The sequence below is a fragment of the Somniosus microcephalus genome, chromosome 15 (genome assembly GCF_052327205.1).
Source record: "Somniosus microcephalus isolate GS21.2 chromosome 15, FLI_Smic_1.0, whole genome shotgun sequence".
Lineage (NCBI taxonomy): Eukaryota > Metazoa > Chordata > Chondrichthyes > Squaliformes > Somniosidae > Somniosus > Somniosus microcephalus.
The window spans coordinates 3,295,562-3,317,702 of NC_141001.1; the positions used below are offsets into that span (position 1 = coordinate 3,295,562).

The window sequence follows — 22,141 nt, forward strand, 5'->3', positions numbered from 1 at the left end:
CGAGCGCGAGAGGGAGCGGGCGAGGGCGAGGGCGAGCGAGAGGGCGAGGGGCGAGGACGAGCGAGAGGGCGAGGACGAGCGAGAGGGCGAGGACAAGCGAGAGGGCGGGCGCGAGGGCGAGCGAGAGGGCGGGCGCGAGGGCGAGGGCGAGGGCGGGGGCGAGCGAGAGGGCGAGGGCGAGGCGCGAGGGAGAGGAGGAGCGCGAGGGCGAGCGCGAGGGCGAGGGCGAGGGAGAGGGCGCGAGGGGCGAGCGGGCGAGGGAGAGGGCGAGCGAGAGCGAGAGGGCGGGCGAGGGAGAGGGCGAGCGAGAGCGAGAGGGCAAGAGGGGGCGAGGGCGAGAGGGGGCGAGGGCGAGGACGAGGTAGAGCGAGAGGGCGAGCGAGGGCGCGAGGGCGAGGGCGCGAGGGGCGAGCGAGAGAGCGAGAGGGCGAGGGCGAGCGAGAGAGCGAGAGGGCGAGCGAGAGGGCTAGCGCGGGCGAGGGCGAGGGCGAGGGGGCGAGGGCTGAGGGCGAGGGCGCGAGGGCGAGGGCGCGAGGGGCGAGGGCGAGCGAGAGGGCGAGGGCGAGCGAAGAGGGCGAGGGGCGAGCGAGAGGGCGAGGGCGAGGGCGAGAGGGCGAGGGCGAGGGCGAGAGGGCGAGGGCGAGCGAAGAGGGCGAGCGAGGGCGAGGGCGAGGGCGAGCGGGCGAGGGCGAGCGAGAGGGCGAGCGAGAGGGCGAGGGCGAGCGAGAGGGCGAGGGCGAGCGAGAGGGGCGAGGGCGAGGGCGAGCGAGAGGGCTGAGGGCGAGCGAGAGGGCGAGGGCGAGCGAGAGGGCGAGGGCGAGCGAGAGGGCGAGGGCGAGCGAGAGGGCGAGGGCGAGCGAGAGGGCGAGGGCGAGCGAGAGGGGCGAGCGAGGGCGAGCGAGGGCGAGCGAGGGCGAGCGAGGGCGAGCGAGGGGCGAGCGAGAGGGCGAGGGCGCGAGAGCGGGAGCGAGGGCGCGAGAGCGAGCGAGGGCGCGAGAGCGAGCGAGGGCGCGAGAGAGAGCGAGGGCGCGAGAGAGAGCGAGGGCGCGAGAGAGAGCGAGGGCGCGAGAGAGAGCGAGGGCGCGCGAGAGAGCGAGAGAGGGCGAGAGCGCGCGAGAGCGCGCGAGAGAGGGCGAGAGCGCGCGAGAGCGGGCGAGAGCGCGCGAGAGAGGGCGCGAGAGAGGGAGCGAGGGCGCGAGAGAGGGAGCGAGGGAGCGAGAGAGGGAGCGAGGGCGCGAGAGAGGGAGCGAGGGCGCGAGAGAGGGAGCGAGGGCGCGAGAGAGGGAGCGAGGGCGCGAGAGAGGGCGCGAGGGCGCGAGAGAGGGAGCGAGAGAGGGGAGCGAGGGCGCGAGAGAGGGAGCGAGGGCGCGAGAGAGGGAGAGAGGGAGCGAGGGCGCGAGAGAGGGGGCGCGAGGGGCGCGAGAGAGGGGGCGCGAGGGCGCGAGAGAGAGAGGGCGCGAGGGCGCGAGAGGGCGCGAGAGAAAGAGCGCGAGGGGCGCGAGAGAGAGAGAGCGAGGGCGCGAGAGAGAGAGAGCGAGGGCGCGAGAGAGAGAGAGCGAGGGCGCGAGAGAGAGAGCGAGGGCGCGAGAGAGAGAGCGAGGGCGCGAGAGAGAGAGCGAGGGCGCGAGAGAGAGAGCGAGGGCGAGAGAGAGAGAGCGAGGGCGAGAGAGAGAGAGCGAGGGCGAGAGAGAGAGAGCGAGGGCGAGAGAGAGAGCGAGGGCGAGAGAGAGAGCGAGGGCGAGAGAGAGAGCGAGGGCGAGAGAGAGAGAGGGCGAGAGAGAGAGAGGGCGAGAGAGAGAGAGGGCGAGAGAGAGAGAGGGCGAGAGAGAGAGAGGGCGAGAGAGAGAGAGAGGGCGAGAGAGAGAGAGAGGGCGAGAGAGAGAGAGGGCGAGAGAGAGAGAGGGCGAGAGAGAGAGAGGGCGAGAGAGAGAGAGGGCGAGAGAGAGAGAGGGCGAGAGAGAGAGAGGGCGAGAGAGAGAGAGGGCGAGAGAGAGAGAGAGAGAGCGAGAGAGAGGGCGAGAGAGAGAGAGGGCGAGAGAGAGGGCGAGAGAGAGAGAGGGCGAGAGAGAGAGAGGGGCGAGAGAGAGAGAGGGCGAGAGAGAGAGAGGGCGAGAGAGAGAGAGGGCGAGAGAGAGAGGGCGAGAGAGAGAGGGCGAGAGAGAGAGAGGGCGAGAGAGAGGGCGAGAGAGAGAGAGGGCGCGAGAGAGAGAGGGCGAGAGAGAGAGAGGGCGAGAGAGAGAGAGGGCGAGAGAGAGAGAGGGCGAGAGAGAGAGAGGGCGAGAGAGAGAGGGCGAGAGAGAGAGAGGGCGAGAGAGAGAGAGGGCGAGAGAGAGGGCGAGAGAGAGAGGGCGAGAGAGAGAGAGGGCGAGAGAGAGAGAGGGCGAGAGAGAGAGAGGGCGAGAGAGAGAGAGGGCGAGAGAGAGAGAGGGCGAGAGAGAGAGAGGGCGAGAGAGAGAGAGGGCGAGAGAGAGAGAGAGAGAGCGAGAGAGAGGGCGAGAGAGGAGAGAGGGCGAGAGAGAGGGCGAGAGAGAGAGAGGGCGAGAGAGAGAGAGGGCGAGAGAGAGAGAGGGCGAGAGAGAGAGAGGGCGAGAGAGAGAGAGGGCGAGAGAGAGAGAGGCGAGAGAGAGAGAGGGCGAGAGAGAGAGAGGGCGAGAGAGAGAGGGCGAGAGAGAGAGAGGGCGAGAGAGAGAGCGGGCGAGAGAGAGAGCGGAGGGCGAGGGCGAGAGAGAGAGCGAGGGCGAGGGCGAGAGAGAGAGCGAGGGCGAGAGAGAGAGCGAGGGCGAGAGAGAGAGCGAGGGCGAGAGAGAGAGCGAGGGCGAGAGAGAGAGCGAGGGCGAGAGAGAGAGCGAGGGCGAGAGAGAGAGCGAGGGCGAGAGAGCGAGGGCGAGAGAGCGAGGGCGAGAGAGAGAGCGAGCGAGGGCGAGAGAGAGAGCGAGGGCAGAGAGAGAGAGCGAGGGCGAGAGAGAGAGCGAGGGCGAGAGAGAGAGCGAGGGCGAGAGAGAGAGCGAGGGCGAGAGAGAGAGCGAGGGCGAGAGAGAGAGCGAGGGCGAGAGAGAGAGCGAGGGCGAGAGAGAGAGCGAGGGCGAGAGAGAGCTGAGGGCGAGAGAGAGAGCGAGGGCGAGAGAGAGAGCGAGGGCGAGAGAGAGAGCGAGGGCGAGAGAGAGGGCGAGGGAGAGAGCGAGGGCGAGGGAGAGAGCGAGGGGCGAGGGCGAGAGCGAGGGCGAGAGAGAGAGCGAGGGCGAGGGCGAGAGCGAGGGCGAGGGCGAGAGCGAGGGCGAGGGCGAGGGCGAGAGAGAGAGCGAGGGCGAGAGAGAGGGCGAGGGAGAGAGCGAGGGCGAGGGCGAGAGAGCGAGGGCGAGGGCGAGGGCGAGAGAGAGAGAGCGAGAGAGAGAGCGAGGGCGAGAGAGAGAGCGAGGGCGAGAGAGAGAGCGAGAGAGAGAGAGCGAGGGGCGAGGGGCGAGAGAGCGAGGGCGAGGGCGAGAGATGAGAGCGAGGGCGAGAGAGAGAGCGAGGGCGAGAGAGAGAGCGAGAGAGAGAGCGAGGGCGAGACAGAGAGAAAGAAAGCTAGGAGGGGGAGTAAGGAGGGTGCGGGGGAGGAGGAGGGGGTGGCGGAGGGGGGACGGGGAGGGGGGACGGGGAGGGGGAGGGGGGATGGGGGCGGGGGTGCCCGGGCAGTGTGGGGGGGGTGCCCTGGTGGGGTGGGGGGGGTGCCCTGGTGGGGTGGCAGGGTGCCCCGACCCGTGGGTCTGGTACCTTTCTCCACCACGGTCTTCCATTTCTTGGACCAGTTGGTCAGCTGCTGGGAATACTGCTTCTCGATTCGTGCCCGCTCCTGGAAACAGCCGAGCAGCTCGTTGCAGAGACGGTGCCCGTCATCGATCCGCTTCACCGTCCGCCTGTAGTTTCCCGGCTTCAGGGAAAGGAAGGAGACAGAACATTACAGTGCCCGAGTGGGATGGACTAGACAGGTAACAAGGGTAACGGTCGGCATTAACCAGCGCGATCGTCTGCGCTAACCTCGGGGGGGGGGGGGGGGCGGGGGGGAGGTGGGATCGCCCGCATTAACCGGAGGGACGGTCACGGCGCTGATTAACCGGAGGGACGGTCACGGCGCTGATTAACCGGAGGGACGGTCACGGCGCTGATTAACCGGAGGGACGGTCACGGCGCTGATTAACCGGAGGGACGGTCACGGTGCTGATTAACTGGAGGGACGGTCACGGTGCTGATTAACCGGCGGGGGGGGCGGGACACTGTGCACGGGGTCTGTCACGAACCTCCCAGAAGCTCTCGTCTGCTCCATCGTCCCTCGGCACGGACATGGCCGCTGTCCCCTTGCAGCACAGAATTTTGGCAGCTTTTCGTTCCGCTGAAAGAAATGAACATGGAATAAAGTGCACAACCTCAGAGGACAGCGTGGGACCGCACGCAGGCCGCCCGCGTATGCAATTGCAGGTGTGGCCGCACCCAGTGTCCTGGGCAGCTGCAGTGTGGCAGGAGTTCCAGGAAGCCTGGGCTCCAATGCCCCTCCCAGACCCACAGGTGCCAAGGGATGAAGAGTCATGGAGACCATGACGATCTGACCTGCTCCCAAGCAAGGAAGCAGGTTGGATGTAGAACTACATTTTAGAAAGCAGCTTGGGGTAAACAATGGGATGAAAAAACTTCAGATGATACAGGAAACTGGAATAAATTTTGGGTGATGCTGGAGTGAGTTTCGAGTGAACTATCACTGGTTTGACCATACTGTGAGGTATTGATAAGAGGACCAGTTGATCACACTGTTTGGCGTCTCTAACAAAAGGCGTGGGTAACAGTGTTTTACCTCTTCTTCTGTACCATTGCTACAGTGATTTTATTGATATGGAATAAGAAAAGTGAATGGAGTCATCCCACAACCAGCGAGGAGTATCTCTCCTGTGCTCACTCCCATCCTCCCATCCGCCTCGCACTCGCTCCCACACTGACCACACCTTCCCTCTGTTCACCCAGAGCACAGGCCGCCTTATCCAGACTTACTGGATCCCAGCCTGTACCTGCCCCAACTTGGGGCCAGTTTTACCGCCGTCAACAACAGCAACTCCCATTTATAGAGTGCCTTTAACATGGGCAAATGTCCCAAGGTGCTTCACAGGAGCGTTATCAAACAAAACGTGGGACCAAACCACACCAGGAGGTATAAGGACAGGTGTGTTTTAAGGAGCGTCTTAAAGGAGGAAAGAGATCTAGAGAGGTGGGGAGGTTCAGGGGCAGGATTAGAGTTTAGGACCTAGACAGCTGAAGGCACGGCCGCCAATGGCTGTGCAATTAAAATCGGAGATGCTGAAGGGGGCAAAGTTGGAGGAGCGCGGAGATGGGTAATGTTACGCAGGTGGAAGTAGGCGGTCTTGGTGACGGAGAGGCTATGGGGTCGGAAACTCAGCTCAGGGTCAAATGGAGCTGCGAACGGTCTGATTCAGCCTCAGACAGTGGCCAGGGGGAGGGGCGGAGAGGGTGGCCAGGGAGAGGGGCGGAGACAGTGGCCAGGGAGAGGGACGGAGAGTGTGGCCTGGGGGAGGGGCGGGAGAGTGTGGCCAGGGGGAGGGGCGGAGAGGGTGGCCAGGGAGAGGGGCGGAGAGGGTGGCCAGGGGGAGGGACGGAGAGTGTGGCCTGGGGGAGGGGCGGAGAGTGTGGCCAGGGGGAGGGGCGGAGAGGGTGGCCAGGGAGAGGGGCGGAGAGGGTGGCCAGGGAGAGGGGCGGAGAGTGCGGCCAGGGGGAGGGGCGGAGAGAGCGGCCAGGGGAGGGCGGAGAGTGCGGCCAGGGGGAGGGGCGGAGAGGGCGGCCAGGGAGAGGGGCGGAGTGGGTGGCCAGGGAGAGGGGCGGAGTGTGGGGCCAGGGAGAGGGACGAGTGCGGCCAGGGGGAGGGGCGGAGAGTGCGGCCAGAGGGAGGGGCGGAGAGTGCGGCCAGGGGGAGGGGCGGAGAGTGCGGCCAGGGGGAGGGGCGGAGAGGGCGGCCAGGGGGAGGGGCGGAGAGTGCGGCCAGGGGGAGGGGCGGAGAGTGCGGCCAGGGGGAGGGGCGGAGAGGGCGGCCGGGGGAGGGGCGGAGAGGGCGGCCAGGGGGAGGGGCGGAGAGGGCGGCCAGGGGGAGGGGCGGAGAGAGCGGCCAGGGGGAGGGGCGGAGAGCGCGGCCAGGGGGAGGGGCGGAGAGAGTGGCCAGGGGGAGGGGCGGAGTGTGGCCAGGGGGAGGGGCGGAGAGAGTGGCCAGGGGGAGGGGCGGAGAGGGTGGCCAGGGGGAGGGGGCGGAGAGAGCGGCCAGGGGGAGGGGCGGAGAGGGGGACCAGGGGGAGGGGCGGAGGTGGTGGCCAGGGGGAGGGGCGGAGAGTGTGGCCAGGGGGAGGGGCGGAGAGAGTGGCCAGGGGGAGGGGCGGAGAGAGTGGCCAGGGGGAGGGGCGGAGAGGGTGGCCAGTGAACGGAGTTTGGGGCGGAGACTGAAGACAATGGCTTCTGTCTTCCCAATGTGTAGTTGGAGGAAATTTATGCTCAATGGACAAGCAGTGTGACAAATGAGAGATAGTGGAGAGGTCGAAAGAGATGGCGCCATTACACAGTATTAATACCCATATGTCCCGCAGCCGACCCTTCCATGGACAGGACAAGAGTACAATGAGGGTAAGTGAATAGGGACACATGCTGTGACGGTGGTGGGAATCTCTCAACCACCAAGACTAGCTCACCCGCCCAGAGATGGAATGATAAAAATGACTTGCAGTCTGATGCAAGTCGAGTGTGTCTCTGACTGTAGTTCTCACGTTCCCACCAGATACCCAATCTGCTCAACACAGGGTCCCGAATTACAGCACCTCGGGTAAGAGGGGGCCGAATCGTCACACAGTGCTTACAGTTCAGAACACTGACCCAAACACAACACGCCCCCACCCTCCCTCCCAACACCCTCTCCACCCTCCCAACTCCCTCTCCACCCCCCACCCCCCATCCACACAAAGCCCCCCCACCCTCCCAACACCCTCTCCACCCTCCCAACACCCCCCACCCCCCCCTCACAAGGCAACCCCCCCCCCACACATATAAATCCCCCACCACATATAAGAGCCCCCACACACGCACACTCCCTACTCACATATAACCCCCCCCGACACACCCTCCTCATCCGGAGCCAGAGTTACCAGCTGGAATCTAATCGAGGGGTTCGGGGGGGGTTTATATATAGAATAACAGATACCCAGGAGTGAATTACAGGCTGGAATCTAATCGGGGGGTTCAGGGGGTTTATATATAGAATAACAGATACCCGGGAGTGAATTACAGGCTGGAATCTAATCGGGGGGTTCAGGGGGTTTATATATAGAATAACAGATACCCGGGAGTGAGTTACAGGCTGGAATCTAATCGGGGGGTTCAGGGGGTTTATATATAGAATAACGGATACCCGGGAGTGAGTTACAGGCTGGAATCTAATCGAGGGGTTCAGGGGGTTTATATATAGAATAACGGATACCCGGGAGTGAGTTACAGGCTGGAATCTAGTCGAGGGGTTCGGGGAGTTTATATATAGAATAACAGATACCCGGGAGTGAGTTACAGGCTGGAATCTAATCGAGTGGTTGGGGAGTGCTGGGGGGGCGAGTGCTTGGGCAGGGGTGTGACCCGTGTCATTGGGAGGTGTAGTATATAGGCACAATGCAGTTCGGTGGAGGGGCACGGTTAATACAATTGTTGGTGATGTGGGTAAACTTCACGCCTCTTATCACCGTCCCCTACTCGAAGCCTGCCCAGCGAAGGGGCACAGCTGCCAGGTGACTGCTCTGCCCATCCCAGTAGACCCCCAGGGTTGGGTGGGTGGGGTTCACAAACGTCCCCACCCACCGGGCAGTGGAGACCCCTGACTCAACAGACCTGGATATACCGAGAGAGAAACAGGAGGGGAACTGACCATCACTTCAGAGGTAGAAACCTACCAAGACGGCACTTGCAGCATAGAAAGGAAAAGCAAGGGCTGACAAGTGCGGCTAAATCTCACACTGCACTGTCAATAACCTCCTGGAGAAGATCAATAAGGGAGGTAGCGGTGAAGTGATGAAACATAGAAACATAGAAGATAGGAGCAGGAGTAGGCCATTCGGCCCCTCGAGCCTGCTCCGCCATTCAATTCGATCATGGCTGATCATCCAAACTCAGTACCCTGTCCCTGCCTTCTCCCCATATCCCTGGATACCTTTAGCTCTAAGAAATATATCTAACTCATTCTTGAATATATTTAAAGACTTGGCCTCAACCGCCTTCTGTGGTAGAGAATTCCACAGGTTCACCACTCTCTGGGTGAAGAAATTCTTCCTCATCTCTGTCCTAAATGGCTTACCCCCTATCCTTAGACTATGACCCCTGGTTCTGGACTCTCCGACCATCAGGAACATTCTACCTGCATCTAATTTGTCCAGACCTGTCAGAATTTTATAAGTTTCGATGAGATCCCCGCTCATTCTTCTAAACTCCAGCGAGTATAAGCCCAATCGACCCAATCTCTCCTCATACGTCATTCCTGCCATCCCAGGGATCAGCCTTGTGAATCTTCACTGAACTCCTTCCATGGCAAGAACATCCTTCCTCAGATAAGGCGACCAAAACTACACACAGTACTCAAGGTGTGGTCTCACCAAGGCCCTGTACAACTGCAGCAGGACATCCTTGCTCCTGTACTCAAACCCTTTTGCTATGAAGGCCAACATACCATTTGCCTTCTTCACCGCCTGCTACACCTGCATGCTTACCTTCAGCGACTGGTGCAAAGGACACCCAGGTCTCGTTGCACTTCCCCTTCTCCCAATCTATTGCCATTCAGATAACAGTCTGCCTTTCTGTTTTTGACACCAAAGTGGATAACCTCGCATTTATCCACGTTATATTGCATCTGCCACGCTTCTGCCCAATCACCCAACCTCTGGGATCTCAGAAAACACCATGAATATACAACTGGTGGATTTGACTGCTGTTTTACAATCATAATTCTCCATTTGTGTGTGCCCGTGCATTATAACTATCAATCAGCAGTCTTTCCTTTCCCCACTGTGGAAATGTAAAAGCGATTGCTAATTCAGTACCAGTTTGAGTCTTTGTAAAATTCAGTACTTTGCTGTTTCACTAACGCTGCCACTAGTGTAATAAACACACAACAGCAACAGAGGGGCAAGGAGAATGTATGAGAAATGATTAGTGGTAACATAATAGGGAACACTAATGCCTTTTATAAACATATAAAGCGTGAAAGAATAGCCCAAGGAAAGGTGGGGCTGATTACTGACCAAAAAGGCAATCTTGTGGAAGCAGAGGACATGGCTGAGGTACTAAATTAACACTTTGCCTCCGTATTCACTAAAGGAGAGGATGCTGCCAATCGTACAGTACAGAAGGGTGACTCACTCACCTAGCTCTCCCAAAAAATGTTCCTCAGGCACTGAAAGTCCCTCGCTCCTCAGACACTGATGGGCGACCTCAGCAGGGTTGTTCTTTTCTTAGTTCCTCGTTTCCAGCTGTGTTATCAGTGAAACTCTTGCTGGTGAAAACCGTGGTCCCCAAAGTGAGTGCAGGGCAGCCTCCGAACACCTGGGTACTGCCACAGGGCCCAGGTTGTTATTGTTCTACGTCAAGACTGACAGATGGAGCTATGAACCCTGGGACTCGCATCCACTGGGAATCACAGCAAGGTCCTCCCAAATGCTGACACAGTCAGACTGCAGAGATGTGAATATCCGGGAACAAGCTTCAACAAAAGCAGTCTGCATTAAGGGAGGCCTCTGGAACAGACATACAGGCTCTTGGCCATCAGTTCGAAAAACAGGATCAATGACATAGTGCAAACTGAACACGGCCTCTGTCACTCACCATCTGGCTAATCTGCACAGCTACACGAGCCTCTTCCGAATCGCCAATGCTCAGAATAAAGACAGGAACAGCCACCGATCCGCTGACTCGCAGGGAGTACGAGGTTGCGAGAGGGAGGTAGGCACACAGATACCGGCCTGAACATCTGCCAGTGCTATAAGTGTGAGTCTAGAGCAGGGTTTCAGTGTTACACAGTGTGAGATTAGAGCAGTGTTTCAGTGTTATACAGTGTGTGTCTAGAGCAGTGTATCAGTGTTACACAGTGTGAGTCTAGAGCAGTGTTTCAGTGTTACACAGTGTGAGTCTAGAGCAGTGTTTCAGTGTTACACAGTGTGAGTCTAGAGCAGTGTTTCACTGTGAGTGTAGAGCCGTGTTTCAGTGTTACACAGTGTGAGTCTAGAGCAGTGTTTCAGTGTTACACAGTGCGAGTCTGGAGCAGTGTTTCAGTGTTACACAGTGTGAGTCTAGAGCAGTGTTTCAGTGTTACACGGTGTGAGTCCAGAGCAGTGTTTCAGTGTTACACAGTGAGTCTAGAGCAGTGTTTCAGTGTTACAGTGTGAGTCGAGAGCAGTGTTTCAGTGTTACACAGTGTGAGTCTAGAGCAGTGTTTCAGTGTTACACTGTGAGTCTAGAGCAGTGTTTCAGTGTTACACAGTGCGAGTCTAGAGCAGTGTTTCAGTGTTACACAGTGCGAGTCCAGAGCAGTGTTTCAGTGTTACACAGTGTGAGTCTAGAGCAGTGTTTCAGTATTAAACAGTGTGAGTCTAGAGCAGTGTTTCAGTGTTACACAGTGTGAGTCCAGAGCAGTGTTTCGGTGTTACACAGTGCGAGTCTAGAGCAGTGTATCAGTGTTACAGTGTGAGTCTAGAGCAGTGTTTCAGTATTAAACAGTGTGAGTCTAGAGCAGTGTTTCAGTGTTACACAGTGTGAGTCCAGAGCAGTGTTTCAGTGTTACACAGTGCGAGTCTAGAGCAATGTTTCAGTGTTACACAGTGAGAGTCTAGAGCAGTGTTTCAGTATTAAACAGTGTGAGTCTAAAGCAGTGTTTCAGTGTTACACAGTGAGTGTAGAGAAGTGTTTCAGTGTTACACAGTGTGAGTCTAGAGCAGTGGTTCAGTGTTACACAGTGAGAGTCTAGAGCAGTGTTTCAGTGTTACACAGTGTGAGTCTAGAGCAGTGGTTCAGTGTTACACAGTGTGAGTCTAGAGCAGTGTTTCAGTGTTACACAGTGTGAGTCTAGAGCAGTGTTTCAGTGTTACACAGTGTGAGTCTAGAGCAATGTTTCAGTGTTACACAGTGTGAGTCTGGAGCAGTGTTTCCGTGTTAGTCTGAGACTAGGCAGTGTTTCAGTGTTACACAGTGTGAGTCTAGAGCAGTGTTTCAGTGTTACACAATGTGAGTCTAGAGCAGTGTTTCAGTGTTACACAGTGTGAGACTAGAGCAGTGTTTCAGTGTTACACAGTGTGAGACTAGAGCAGTGTTTCAGTGCGAGTCTAGAGCAGTGTTTCAGTGTTACAGTGCGAGTCTAGAGCAGTGTTTCAGTGTTACACAGTGTGAGTCTAGAGCAGTGTTTCAGTGTTACACAATGTGAGTCTAGAGCAGAGTTTCAGTGTTACACAGTGAGTCTAGAGCAGTGTTACAGTGAGTCTAGAGTAGTGTTTCAGTGTTACACAGTGTGAGTCTAGAGCAGTGTTTCAGTGTTACACAGTGTGAGTCTAGAGCAGTGTTTCAGTCTGATTCTAGAGCAGTGTTTCATTGTTACACAGCGTGAATCTAGAGCAGTGTTTCAGTGTTACACAGTGTGATACTAGAGCAGTGTTTCCGTGTTACACAGTGTGAGTCTAGAGCAGTGTTTCAGTGTTACACAGTGTGAGTCTAGAGCAGTGTTTCAGTGTTACACAGTGCGAGTCTGGAGCAGTGTTTCAGTGTTGCACAGTGCGAGTCTGGAGCAGTGTTTCAGTGTTACACAGTGTGAGTCTACAGCAGTGTTTCAGTGTTACACAGTGAGAGACTAGAGCAGTGTTTCAGTGTTACACAGTGTGAGTCTAGAGCAGTGTTTCAGTGTTACACAGTGTGAGTCTAGAGCAGTGTTTCAGTGTTACACAGTGTGAGTCTAGAGCAGTGTTTCAGTGTTACGCAGTGAGTCTAGAGCAGTGTTTCAGTGTTACACAGTGTGGGACTAGAGCAGTGTTTCAGTGTTACACAGTGTGAGTCTAAAGCAGTGTTTCAGTGTTACAGTGTGAGTGTAGAGCAGTGTTTCAGTGTTACACAGTGCGAGTCTAGAGCATTGTTTCAGTGTTACACCATGTGAGTCTAGAGTAGTGTTACACAGTGAGACTAGAGCAGTGTTTCAGTGTTACACTGAGTCTAGAGCAGTGTTTCAGTGTTACTGTGATTCTAGAGCAGCGTTTCAGTGTTACACAGTGTGAGTCTAGAACAGTGTTTCAGTGTTACACATTGCAAGTCTAGAGCAGTGTTTCAGTGTTACACAGTGTGAGTCTAGAGCCGTGTTTCAGTGTTACACAGTGTGAGTCTAGAGCAGTGTTTCAATGTTACACAGTCTGAGTCTAGAGCAGTGTTTCAGTGTTAGTGTGAGACTAGGCAGTGTTTCAGTGTTACACAGTGTGAGTCTAGAGCAGTGTTTCAATGTTACACAGTCTGAGTCTAGAGCAGTGTTTCAGTGTTAGTGTGAGACTAGGCAGTGTTTCAGTGTTACACAGTGAGAGACTAGAGCAGTGTTTCAGTGTTACACAGTGTGTGTCTAAAGCAGTGTTTCAGTGTTAGTGTGAGTCTAGAGCCGTGTTTCAGTGTTACACAGTGTGTGTCTAGAGCAGTGTTTCAGTGTTACACAGTGTGAGTCTAAAGCAGTGTTTCAGTGTTAGTGTGAGTCTAGAGCCGTGTTTCAGTGTTACACAGTGTGAGTCTAGAGCAGTGTTTCAGCGTTACACAGTGTGAGACTAGAGCAGTGCTTCAGTGTTACACAGCGTGAGACTATTGCAGTGTTTCAGTGTTATAGTGTGAGACTATTGCAGTGTTTCAGTGTTACACAGTGTGAGTCTAGAGCAGTGTTTCAGTGTTACACAGTGAGTCTAAAGCAGTGTTTCAGTGTTACACAGTGCGATACTAGAGCAGTGTTTCAGTGTTACACAGTGAGTCTAGAGCAGTGTTTCAGTGTTACACAGTGCGAGACTAGAGCAGTGTTTCAGTGCGAGTCTAGAGCAGTGTTTCAGTGTTACACAGTGTGAGTGTAGAGAAGTGTTTCAGTGTTACACAGAGTCTAGAGCAGTGTTTCAGTGTTACACAATGTGAGTCTAGAGCAGTGTTTCAGTGTTACACAATGTGAGTCTAGAGCAGTGTTTCAGTGTTACACAGTGAGTCTAGAGCAGTGTTTCAGTGATACAGTGTGAGACTAGAGCAGTGTTTCAGTGTTAGTGTGAGTCTAGAGCAGTGTTTCAGTGTTACACAGTGCGAGACTAGAGCAGTTTTTCAGTGTTACACAGTGTGAGACTATTGCAGTGTTTCAGTGTTACACAGTGAGTCTAGCGCAGTGTTTCAGTGTTACACAGTGAGTCTAGAGCAGTGTTTCAGTGTTAAGCAGTGAGTCTAGCGCAGTGTTTCAGTGTTACACAGTGTGAGTCTAGAGCAGTGTTTCAGTGTTACACAGTGTGAGTCTAGAGCAGTGTTTCAGTGTTACACAGTGAGTCTAGAGCAGTGTTTCAGTGTTACACAGTGAGTCTAGAGCAGTGTTACAGTGTGAGTCTAGAGCAGTGTTACAGTGTGAGTCTGCAGCAGTGTTTCAGTGTTACACAGTGTAAGTCTAGAGTAGTGTTTCAGTGTTACACAGTGAGACTAGAGCAGTGTTTCAGTGTTACACAGTGTTAGTCTACAGCAGTGTTTCAGTGTTAGACAGTGTGAGACTAGAGTAGTGTTTCAGTGTTACACAGTGAGTCTAGAGCAGTGTTTCAGTGTTACACAGTGAGTCTAGAGCAGTGTTTCAGTGTTACACAGTGTGAGTCTAGAGCAGTGTTACAGTGTGAGTCTAGAGCAGTGTTACAGTGTTAGTCTACAGCAGTGTTTCAGTGTTAGACAGTGTGAGACTAGAGTAGTGTTTCAGTGTTACACAGTGAGTCTAGAGCAGTGTTTCAGTGTTACACAGTGTGAGTCTAGAGCAGTGTTTCAGTCTGATTCTAGAGCAGTGTTTCATTGTTACACAGCGTGAATCTAGCAGTGTTTCAGTGTTACACAGTGTGATACTAGAGCAGTGTTTCCGTGTTACACAGTGTGAGTCTAGAGCAGTGTTTCAGTGTTACACAGTGTGAGTCTAGAGCAGTGTTTCAGTGTTACACAGTGCGAGTCTGGAGCAGTGTTTCAGTGTTGCACAGTGAGAGACTAGAGCAGTGTTTCAGTGTTATACAGTGTGAGTCTAGAGCAGTGTTTCACAGTGTGAGTCTAGAGCAGTGTTTCAGTGTTACACAGTGTGAGTCTAGAGCAGTGTTTCAGTGTTATACAGTGTGAGTCTAGAGCAGTGTTTCACAGTGTGAGTCTAGAGCAGGGTTTCAGTGTTACACAGAGTGAGTCTAGAGCATTGTTTCAGTGTTACACAGTGTGAGTCTAGAGCAGTGTTTCAGTGTTACACAGAGTGAGTCTAGAGCAGTGTTTCAGTGTTATACAGTGTGTGTCCAGAGCAGTGTTTCAGTGTTACACAGTGTGAGTCTAAAGCAGTGTTTCAGTGTTACGCAGTGAGTCTAGAGCAGTGTTTCAGTGTTACACAGTGTGGGCCTAGAGCAGTGTTTCAGTGTTATACAGTGTGTGTCTAGAGCAGTGTTTCAGTGTTACACAGTGTGAGTCTAAAGCAGTGTTTCAGTGTTACAGTGTGAGTGTAGAGCAGTGTTTCAGTGTTACACAGTGCGAGTCTAGAGCATTGTTTCAGTGTTACACCATGTGAGTCTAGAGCAGTGTTACACAGTGTGAGACTAGAGCAGTGTTTCAGTGTTACACTGAGTCTAGAGCAGTGTTTCAGTGTTAGTGTGATTCTAGAGCAGTGTTTCAGTGTTACACTGTGAGTCTAGAGCAGTGTTTCAGTGTTACACAGTGTGAGTCTAGAGCAGTGTTTCAGTGTTACACAGTGTGAGTCTACAACAGTGTTTCAGTGTGACACAGTGTGAGTCGAGAGCCGTGTTTCAGTGTTACACAGTGTGAGTCTAGAGCAGTGTTTCAGTGTTAGTGTGAGACTAGGCAGTGTTTCAGTGTTACACAGTGAGAGACCAGAGCAGTGTTTCAGTGTTATGCAGTGTGTGTCTAGAGCAGTGTTTCAGTGTAACACAGTGTGAGTCTAAAGCAGTGTTTCAGTGTTAGTGTGAGTCTAGAGCCGTGTTTCAGTGTTACACAGTGTGAGTCTAGAGCAGTGTTTCAGTGTTACACAGCGTGAGTCTAAAGCAGTGTTTCAGTGTTACACAGTGCGAGACTAGAGCAGTGTATCAGTGTTACACAGTGTCATTCTAGAGCAGTGTTTCAGTGTTACACAGTGTGAGTCTAGAGCAGTGTTTCAGTGTTGCACAGTGTGAGTCTACAGCAGTGTTTCAGTGTTACACAGTGTGAGTCTAGAGCAGTGTTTCAGTGTTACACAGCGTGAGTCTAAAGCAGTGTTTCAGTGTTACACAGTGCGAGACTAGAGCAGTGTATCAGTGTTACACAGTGTCATTCTAGAGCAGTGTTTCAGTGTTACACAGTGTGAGTCTAGAGCAGTGTTTCAGTGTTGCACAGTGTGAGTCTACAGCAGTGTTTCAGTGTTACACAGTGTGAGTCTAGAGCAGTGTTTCAGTGTTACACAGTGAGTCTAGAGCAATGTTTCAGTGTTACAGTGTGAGACTAGAGCAGTGTTTCACTGAGTCTAGAGCAGTGCTTCAGTGTTTCAGTGTTACACAGTGTGAGTCTAGAGCAGTGTTTCAGTGTTGCACAGTGTGAGTCTAGAGCAGTGTTTCAATGTTACACAGTCTGAGTCTAGAGCAGTGTTTCAGTGTTAGTGAGAGACTAGGCAGTGTTTCAGTGTTACACAGCGTGAGTCTAGAGCAGTGTTTCAGTGTTACACAGTGCGAGTCTAGAGCAGTGTTTCAGTGTTACACAGTGCGAGTCTAGAGCAGTGTTTCAGTGTTACACAGTGTGAGTCTAGAGCAGTGTTTCAGTGTTACACAGTGAGAGACTAGAGCAGTGTTTCAGTGTTATACAGTGTGTCTAGAGCAGTGTTTCAGTGTTACACAGTGTGAGTCTAAAGCAGTGTTTCAGTGTTAGTGTGAGTCTAGAGCCGTGTTTCAGTGTTACACAGTGTGAGTCTAGAGCAGTGTTTCAGTGTTACACAGTGCGAGACTAGAGCAGTGTATCAGTGTTACACAGCGTGAGTCTAGAGCAGTGTTTCAGTGTTACACAGTGTGAGTCTAGAGCAGTGTTTCAGTGTTACACAGTGAGAGACTAGAGCAGTGTTTCAGTGTTATACAGTGTGTGTCTAGAGCAGTGTTTCAGTGTTACACAGTGTGAGTCTAAAGCAGTGTTTCAGTGTTAGTGTGAGTCTAGAGCCGTGTTTCAGTGTTACACAGTGTGAGTCTAGAGCAGTGTTTCAGTGTTACACAGTGTGAGTCTAGAGCAGTGTTTCAGTGTTACACAGTGCGAGACTAGAGCAGTGTATCAGTGTTACACAGTGAGAGTCTAGAGCAGTGTTTCAGTGTTACACAGTGTGAGACTAGAGCAGTGTTTCAGTGCTACAGTGTGAATCTAGATCAGTGTTTCAGTGTTACAAAGTGTGAGACTAGATCAATGTTACGCAGTGTGAGTCTAGAGCAGTGTTTCAGTGTTACACAGCGTGAGTCTAGAGCAGTGTTTCAGTGTTACACAGTGAGACTAGGCAGTGTTTCAGTGTTACACAGTGAGAGTCTAGAGCAGAGTGCCAGTGTTAGTGTGAGACTAGGCAGTGTTTCAGTGTTACACAGTGTGAGACTAGGCAGTGTTTCAGTATTACGCAGTGTGAGTCTAGAGCAGTGTTTATTTGTTGCAGTGAGAGTCTAGAGCAGTGTTACAGTGTGAGTCTAGAGCAGGGTTTCAGTGTTAGTGTGAGACTAGAGCAGTTTTACAGTGTTACATAGTGTGAAACTAGAGCAGTGTATCAGTGTTACACAGTGTGATACTTGAGCAGTCTATCAGTGCTACAGTGTGAGTCTAGATCAGTGTTTCAGTGTTACACAGTGTGAGTCTAGAGCAGTGTTTCAGTGTTACACAGTGAGAGTCTGGTGCAGTGTTTCAGTTTTACACAGTGTGAGACTAGGCAGTGTTTCAGTGTTACACAGTGCGAGTCTAGAGCAGTGTTTCAGTGTTACAGTGTGAGTCGAGAGCAGTATTTCAGTGTTACACAGTGTGAGTCTAGAGCAGTGTTTCAGTGTTACACAGTGTGAGACTAGATCAGTGTTTCAGTGTTACACAGTGTGAGTCTAGAGCAGTGTTTCAGTGTTACACAGTGTGAGTCTAGAGCAGTGTTTCAGTGTTACACAGTGAGAGTCTGGTGCAGTGTTTCAGTTTTACACAGTGTGAGACTAGGCAGTGTTTCAGTGTTACACAGTGCGAGTCTAGAGCAGTGTTTCAGTGTTACAGTGTGAGTCGAGAGCAGTATTTCAGTGTTACACAGTGTGAGTCTAGAGCAGTGTTTCAGTGTTACACAGTGCGTCTAGAGCAGTGTTTCAGTGTTACACAGTGTGAGACTAGAGCAGTGTTTCAGTGTTACACAGTGCGACTAGAGCAGTATTTCAGTGTTACACAGTGTGAGACTAGAGCATTGTTTCAATGTTACACAGTGTGAGTCTAGAGCAGTGTTTCAGTGTTACATTGTGCGTCTAGAGCAGTGTTTCAGTGTTAGTGTGAGACTAGGCAGTGTTTCAATGTTACACAGTGTGAGACTAGGCAGTGTTTCAGTATTACGCAGTGTGAGTCTAGAGCAGTGTTTATTTGTTGCAGTGAGAGTCTAGAGCAGTGTTACAGTGTGAGTCGAGAGCAGTGTTTCAGTGTTACAGTGAGAGTCTGGAGCAGTGTTTCAGTGTTACACAGTGTGAATCCAGAGCAGTGTTACACAGTGAGTCTAGAGCAGGGTTTCAGTGTTACACAGTGTGAGTCTAGTGCAGTGTTTCAGTTTTACACAGTGTGAGACTAGAGCAGTGTTTCAGTGTTACACAGTGTGAGTCTAGTGCAGTGTTTCAGTGTTACACAGTGTGAGTCTAGAGCAGTGTTTCAATGTTACAGAGTGTGAGTCTAGAGCAGTGTTTCAGTGTTAGTGTGAGACTAGGCAGTGTTTCAGTGTTACACAGTGCGAGTCTAGAGCAGTGTTTCAGTGTTACACAGTGTGAGTCTAGAGCAGTGTTTCAGTGTTACACAGTGCGAGTCTAGAGCAGTGTTTCGGTGTTACACAGTGCGAGTCTAGAGCAGTGTTTCAGTGTTACACAGTGTGAGTCTAGAGCAGTGTTTCAGTGTTACACAGTGTGAGTCTAGAGCAGTGTTTCAGTGTTACACAGTGCGAGTCTAGAGCAGTGTTTCAGTGTTACACAGTGTGAGTCTAGAGCAGTGTTTCAGTGTTACACAGTGCGAGTCTAGAGCAGTGTTTCAGTGTTACACAGTCTGAGTCTAGAGCAGTGTTTCAGTGTTGCACAATGCGAGTCTAGAGCAGTGTTTCAGTGTTACACAGTGCGAGTCTAGAGCAGTGTTTCGGTGTTACACAGTCTGAGTCTAGAGCAGCGTTTCAGTGTTACACAGTCTGAGTCTAGAGCAGTGTTTCAGTTAGTGAGACTAGAGCAGTGTTTCAGTGTTACAGTGTGAGTCTAGAGCAGTGTTTCAGTGTTACACAGTGCGTCTAGAGCAGTGTTTCAGTGTTACACAGTGTGAGACTAGAGCATTGTTTCAATGTTACACAGTGTGAGTCTAGAGCAGTGTTTCAGTGTTAGTGTGAGACTAGGCAGTGCTTCAGTGTTACACAGTGAGAGTCTAGAGCAGTATTTCAGTGTTACACAGTGTGAGTCTAGAGCATTATTTCAGTGTTACATTGTGCGTCTAGAGCAGTGTTTCAGTGTTAGTGTGAGACTAGGCAGTGTTTCAATGTTACACAGTGTGAGACTAGACTGGTGTTTCAGTGTTACACAGTGAGTCTAGAGCAGTGTTTCAGTGTTACACAGTGAGTCTAAAGCAGTGTTTCAGACTTACACAGTGTGAGACTAGAGCAGTGTTTCAGTGTTACACAGTGTGAGACTAGAGCAGTGTTTCAGTGTTACACAGTGAGTCTAAAGCAGTGTTTCAGACTTACACAGTGTGAGACTAGAGCAGTGTTTCAGTGTTACACAGTGTGAGTCTACAGCAGTGTTTCAGCGTTACACAGCGTGAGTCTAGAGAAGTGTTTCAGTGTTACACAGTGTGAGTCTAGAGCAGTGTTTCAGTGTTATTGTGAGTCTAGAGCAGTGTTTCAGTGTTACACTGAGTCTAGAGCAGTGTTTCAGTGCGACACAGTGTGAGTCTAGAGCAGTGCTTCAGTGTTACAGTTTGAGTCTAGAGCAGTGCTTCAGTGTTACAGTGTGAGTCTAGAGCAGTGTTTCAGGGTTACAGTGTGAGTCTAGAGCAGTGTTTCAGTGTTACACAGTGTGAGATTAGAGCAGTGTTTCAGTGTTACACAGAGTGAGTCTAGAGCAGTGTTTCAGTGTTACACAGTGTGAGATTAGAGCAGTGTTTCAGTGTTACACAGAGTGAGTCTAGAGCAGTGTTTCAGTGTTACACAGTGTGAGATTAGAGCAGTGTTTCAGTGTTACACAGTGTGAGTCTAGAGCAGTGTTTCAGTGTTACACAGTGTGAGTCTAGAGCAGTGTTTCAGTGTTACACAGTGTGAGTCTAGAGCAGTGTTTCAGTGTTACACAGTGTGAGTCTAGAGCAGTGTTTCAGTGTTACACCTTCCGGACGACAAACAAGTGTTGTTACTGGAGGTAAGCATCGGACTTTATGCGAGTGAGACTCCGTGAGTTCCAGCTGTCGGATGGCCTTTGAGCTGCAGACTTGTCTGTCTTTCTGTGGATTTATTCTGCTGTAGACAGCACACTGGTTATATCCACACCAGTGTCTGTCACCTTCAGCAGTTCTCTGCTTTATGACCCACACTAAGACATTCTGATGTTGTAGTTGGTGACGGGAGAGTGAATGGTCTCATTGGAAATTCTGCAGCACATTGCAGCCTAGGGTGCGGAGAACAGCTACATGGTAAAGCAGACAGTGATGACATCCCTACACACCCGTCAAGCTGCAGTCGATGAGACCCTGCGCTTGATCCCGAGAGCCAGCTGATCGACTTTGTGGGGAGGTCTATATTGGCCTGAGTGAGCCTGGTTCAGACCTGGTGCTGTAAACAAGCCTGGCTTCATGGTACTTAGCACATCCCAGTGACTCCAGCGTGTGTCTGCAGAGGACTTGAACACCTCCCTCGCCCTCCCCAGTCCCCCTCCTCGTGCCCACACACATAGGTGAGGTGCGGCAGGGCACCCACTGTCTGCACGGACCTGTCCCTCCGACGAGGGTTCAGTGCCCTTCAGGAGAGATGGAGGGCACGGAGAGAGAGGAAAAAACAACTGCATAAGGTGCTTTACAGAAAAGTAGCCAATAAAAGGACTGTACGTACATTCTGTCACTCAACTGTCACCAACTCTGCTTCACTCCACGACCAGCCCAGGGACCAGAGCAAGAGTAACTCCCAACCCCCACCCAGGCCTCCAACAAAGGAGGCAAGAGATTAGATTACATAAATATAACTTACAGGAACGAGATGAACAAGCCTCACACCGTGCAGAATGTTGCACAGGAGCCTCCTTCCACTCGGCTCCGTCTCTCGCTCTCTCCCTGGTCTCTCGGTGTCTTTCTCTCTCTCTCTCTCTCTGTCTGTCCCTGCCTCAAGCTGCCAAATGATTCTTATTAATAGGCTCCTGTTCCATTTTATTAGCATGACGTCCATGACAAGTGGATATCACAAAGCACATTCCTTCGAGCCCTAGCTCCAAACACGCCCTGTCACCCGATCAGGGCCAGCAATAACCAGCGGCGTGTGGGCAGGGCAGGGACAAGGCCCCGGAAGGGACTGAGCCACTGACACTCGCACTTTATTTTAAAACTTGCATTTCACACAGACTCTGACTGGGACTCGGCCAGCAGGTTCCAGAGAGAGAACAGTCACAACAAATCACCCCAAACCAACCCCAAAAGATCCTGCAGGAGGAACAGGGCGTCGGCACTGAAAGGGTTAAGGGGCCTTTTTTTAAAATCAGCCCTGTCCCAGAATACCCGTCCCTCTGATTGGGATGGGCATCAGGCCAGGGCTGGGCTGGGATATTTTAACCAGTGCTGGCACAGACACAAGGGACATTCCACATCAAAAGGACGGGTTTACGAAACACATCAGGCAGGGTCACAGGGCAGAAGTCATTAAAGATCTTCCCCCACATCTTCATTAGTGTCCTTCCCCTCCACCATCCATCACTCCCCTCACTCCCCTCCACCATCCATCACTCCCCTCCCTCCCCTCCACCATCCTCCTCCACATCCTCCTCCCCTCCACCATCCATCACTCCCCTCCCTCCCCTCCACCATCCCTCACTCCCCTCCCTCCCCTCCACATCCTCCTCCCCTCCCTCCCCTCCACCATCCATCACTCCCCTCCCTCCCCTCCACCATCCATCACTCCCCTCCCTCCCCTCCACCATCCATCACTCCCCTCCCTCCCCTCCACCATCCATCACTCCCCTCCCTCCCCTCCACCATCCATCACTCCCCTCCCTCCCCTCCACCATCCATCACTCCCCTCCCTCCCCTCCACCATCCATCACTCCCCTCCCTCCCCTCCACATCCTCCTCCCCTCCCTCCCCTCCACCATCCATCACTCCCCTCCCTCCCCAACCACATCCTCCTCCCCTCCCTCCCCGTCCCCTCCCTTGCTCTGCTCCTCCCTCCCGTTATCTCCCTCTCCTCCTCGTCTCCCCCTCCCCCCCCTCTCCTGCCTCTCCCTCTCCCCCTCCCTCCCCACCCTATGGAAGGCACTCAGTCTTGGCAGAAGATTACTGGTGAGCGGCTGACCCATTGCAGGTGATGTGTTTTGGAGGGACGGGGGTGGGAAGGGAGAGGAGCTGGGTGGGGAGACGAAGAGAGGATTAAACAGTGGGGGCCGAGGAGGGGCGGGCGGGTGGCGACAAGTGGAGGGAGGGAGAGGGAGGA

The 22,141-nt window shown here is 53.2% G+C and overlaps 1 long non-coding RNA gene across 1 annotated transcript; it reads right to left on the minus strand.

Moving 5' to 3' along the window:
* Positions 1-3,732: 3,732 nt before the first annotated feature.
* LOC147106502 (uncharacterized) lies at positions 3,733-20,830 on the minus strand. Its single transcript, XR_015080936.1, has 3 exons — positions 20,693-20,830; positions 4,278-4,369; positions 3,733-3,910 (listed from the first exon to the last, which is right to left on the minus strand). It is a non-coding gene; the product is annotated as an uncharacterized LOC147106502 (long non-coding RNA).
* Between the last annotated feature and the right edge of the window lie 1,311 nt (positions 20,831-22,141).